This window comes from Misgurnus anguillicaudatus, chromosome 2 (assembly GCF_027580225.2).
Source record: "Misgurnus anguillicaudatus chromosome 2, ASM2758022v2, whole genome shotgun sequence".
In the NCBI taxonomy this organism is placed as follows: Eukaryota; Metazoa; Chordata; class Actinopteri; order Cypriniformes; family Cobitidae; genus Misgurnus; species Misgurnus anguillicaudatus.
Genome location: NC_073338.2, coordinates 1,880,096 through 1,884,339, shown reverse-complemented (window position 1 = coordinate 1,884,339; position 4,244 = coordinate 1,880,096). Strand labels below are relative to the sequence as shown.

General features: G+C 33.1%; 1 long non-coding RNA gene across 1 annotated transcript; it reads right to left on the bottom strand.

Annotated features, from left to right (window-relative positions):
• Positions 1-1,008: 1,008 nt before the first annotated feature.
• Positions 1,009-3,947, bottom strand: LOC129435172 (uncharacterized). The gene is made up of 4 exons (XR_012370923.1): positions 3,020-3,947; positions 2,430-2,537; positions 2,090-2,297; positions 1,009-1,876 (listed from the first exon to the last, which is right to left on the bottom strand). It is a non-coding gene; the product is annotated as an uncharacterized lncRNA (long non-coding RNA).
• Positions 3,948-4,244: the final 297 nt, after the last annotated feature.

The window sequence follows — 4,244 nt, the reverse complement described above, 5'->3', positions numbered from 1 at the left end:
CATTAGATAACATGAACTAACCATGAACAACATCTCTGTTCACCATTAGTTAATCTTTGTTAACGTTAACTCACACATATATAAATGCATCTATTAACATTAACAACATAATTAGTTAACATGTGTTAATACATTAGTTAACATGAACTAACCATAAACATCACCTCTGTTCACCATTAGTTAATTTTTGTTAATGTTAACTCACACATATATTAATGCATCTATTATCTTTAACAGCGCAATTAGTTAACATTAGTTAATGCATTAGTTAACATTAGCTAACCATGAACATCACCTCTGTTCACCATTAGTTAATTTTTGTTAACGTTAACTCACACATATATTAATGCATCTATTCACGTTAACCTCACAATTAGTTAACATTAGTTAAAGCATTAGTTCGCATAAACTCACCATGAACAACACCTCTGTTCAGCATTAGTTAACCTTTGTTAACGTTAACTCACACATATATTTATGCATCTAGTCACGTTAACCTCACAATTAGTTAACATGAATGCATTAGTTAACCTGAACTAATGCCTGTAAACAGCCTTAATGTTTTAAGGTTAACTTACTGTACATATTTACATTAGTTTACTTAGCAGTTTACACACTAAGGGTAAATATTTCTAATATATATATATTTGGTATTAACTGATGTAATACTAGCATTTGTAGACCCTTTATTGACATGACTTACCATTAACAAAGCATTTATTAAGGGAAATTGTGAACCTTATTGTAAAGTGTAATCTATTTAACATTAACTGATGTAATACTAGCATTTGTAGACCCTTTATTGACAAGACTTACCATTAACAAAGCATTTATTAATGGAAATTGTGAACCTTATTGTAAAGTGTAATCTATTTAACATTTACTGATGTGATACTAGCATTTGTAGACCCTTTATTGACATGACTTACCATTAACAAAGCATTTATTAATGGAAATTGTGAACCTTATTGTAAAGTGTAATCTATTTAACATTAACTGATGTGATACTAGCATTTGTAGATCCTTTATTGACATGACTTATCATTAACAAAGCATTTATTAATGGAAATGGTAAACTTTATTGTAAAGTGTAATAAAAGAGGGTAAGAACCTTTATTACCTTACATATCTGGTCAACATTAGCAATCTTTGCCAGGACAAAAATACAAAATAATTATTAAGAACAAAAACTTGTTTCTACAAAGAACCACATACATTACATGACAGTGGTATAACAATTTATACATATTACACATTAATAAAAAGACAATTGGAAATTAATTAACACAACTGTAGTGTTTTGATTTATTTAAAGTAAGAATTATATATATATCTGGGAGTGAGCAAGTATGGTCAGGTAAGGCTGGACAAATACTGAATAATCACCTTTGGAAATGATCAGCTTTGTGTTTTAAAGGTGATATTTTGGATGTATGTCCTTCAACAGTCTTCCAAGAGGACCATTTCTGTGCCGGTTTCCAAGCCAGTAAGTCCACTCTATCAGCTTTAGATGTTGTTTTAGTAGGTCCTCTGTTCTATTTCCGCTAAGACGCCATATTTTTCCTTTGAAAGTTAACCATGCTCTTTCTAGATTCTGTGTATGGCTGCCTGTTATTGGATCTACAAAACACTGATTATGCTTCACAGGAAAGTGATTATAGCCAAGATTAGTTAGTACCCCTCTGTAAGCACGCCATTCATCACTAAGTATGGAACTTCCAGGATGCACATGTCGTACAATAAGTGGGATAAGGTGATTTCGGGACCTGCGATGAACAAGTTTTAGAATGGGCTTGCTATTTCCTGTTGCAACCCCCAGCATCCCAAAGACCCACTTTCTTCTATGCCAAGTCTTTGCGAACCTTCCACGCCCATACTAGAAAAACAAGCATACAAGAATATTTAAAATTGCAAAGCTTTTTTGCAAAATGGCAAATTTGCCAAATGTACAGTGTTTGGGGTACTCCAGGACCAGGATTAGAAAACTGTGCTACCTAAACAACTTGCTTCAGAGAGCATATAATCTAAAACACAACTTCACAAAGTTAATAAGTAAGGTAATTCATCTAAAAATTACATAAATATTTACCTTTCGTTTGTGCCGAAAGTTGCTTTCGTCAATCATAACGAACTCCCTGGGGTGTCCTATTGTTAGGCCCTTCCGTCTGGCATACAGCTTTATAGAATGTTTACAAATAGCTCGAACCTTTTTGGCCATGCTGCTGAGTGTGCGTGAGCTTCCGGCAATGCCATCTTCAATCATGTCGATTTGCCTCAACTGAAGGCCTTGAGAGAAGCTTGGTTAACAAAAGTGACAAAAATATGCTGTTGGTAGGCTTTTTCCGGTCAAATACTTTCAAAATTTTAAACATAAAAGACTATAACATGTATTTTTCAGTATTAGACTATAAAACTTTTTTTTTACATACCGATATATGAATTTCATCCAGGAAAATAAATTGCACTTTGACTTGGCAAAAAGTGATCCAGACCTCACTGACTTGAATCTTCCCTTATGTCTCTTCCGTGTACAAGACCTTTAAACATAATAAAATATTCTAGTGAGTAAGACCATGTGTCATATTTGTTTACATTTTCCTAAAACCACAACAGACATGTTAAATTAATAATACACTCTAAAAACAAACGGTGCTAAATAGCACTAAAAGTGGTTCTTGGCTCGTAATCATAGAGGAACCATTTTTAGTGCTACAAAGCACCTATGAAGCACCTATGAAGAACCATACGGGGGTCATAGCACCACTGTAGCACCACATATGGTTCTACATAGCACAATATGGTTATACACCGGTGCTACACGTACTTCATCGGTGCTATATGGCACTTAAAATGGTTCCTCTATGATTACGAGCCAAGAACCAATTTTAGTGCTAAATTAGAACTGAATATTTTTAGAGTGTATATTGAAAAATAAGAACATAATTAATTATAAAAAGGATAATTTAAGCAAGCAAGCTCTGGTCAAAACATTTCTTTAAATAATAATAATAATGCTTACCAAACATAGTTGTCTGCTTTGTTGGGTTTATGAGTCAGCTTCATTGTATGTTGGCATATATTGCACTTTATTTTTGCTTTAAGCAGTTTTTTTTTCTGGAGCCATTTAATCAACTTCAGTTTCTTCCTCTTTGTTTGACGTCCTTCAATCATTGACAGCAACGTTTTATTTAATGACCGACCCATGTCACCTTAGAAATACATAAAAATAGTATAAACGTTTTTAATGTAATAATATTGCATGCAACAAATGACATAGGCTACACAACATGGATAACAAATACATTAATGACTAAAAACTGTCAATGTCAATTTTAATAAATATTATCATTAGTAATGTCAGCTATATTAAAATATTTTATGAAGTTTTGTATTACATGTTGTATAAAAATTTCAGGATAACAGTAACAGTGTTGTACCATATATGCATTACATGTTCTAACGAAGGAAACAGTCATAATGTAATAAATTAAATAAATAAATCTTACATGATGTGTCGCTGGATTATTTGTAATTTTCCCCCGTTGTATCTGTAATCTGCGCAGGTGCGGACCCGGGCTTTTATGAGGATGTGGTGTTCCGGAAGTAAACATCCCGAGAGATTTTTAGCTATAAAATGTTAAATCCTACAAAACAAACTTATCATTAACTTTAAAATTGTTACGCGATTATTGAATAGAAGCCACCTGTCTTTGTGATTTCAGCTTCATTTTTAAAAAGAAAAATAATAAGAAAAACTAAACTACCCACAATCCTTCAACACGTTTAAAAAAAAAGAGCGGCCAGAGGTTATCCAGCGCATACTGGTACAGTGCGGGTCGCAGGCACAGCAAGGTTGATGATGTCGAGTGGACAGATGGATGACATTTTAGACTCTTGCCATCAGACCAGAGGGAGACCGAAGAAAAAACAGTCTAAGGATGAACGCACAGAAACACCGGGTAAATGATGATGTTCTTGATGTTTAATGTGACGTCTACCAATAAACACGCAGACTGCTGGAATACAAAAACCTTGTTTTAAGTAGAGCTCGATTTGTGAAAACTTTTAACACGTGGCCGTGTTTCTCTCTGCTCTGCCGCCCGTTTTGTCTAATATTGTCATATTGTTGCTGTTCTAATAAATAACGGTTTCCAATTCATTATGTAAATGAACATATATATATATATATATATATATATATATATATATATATATATATATATATATATATATATATAGGTCAC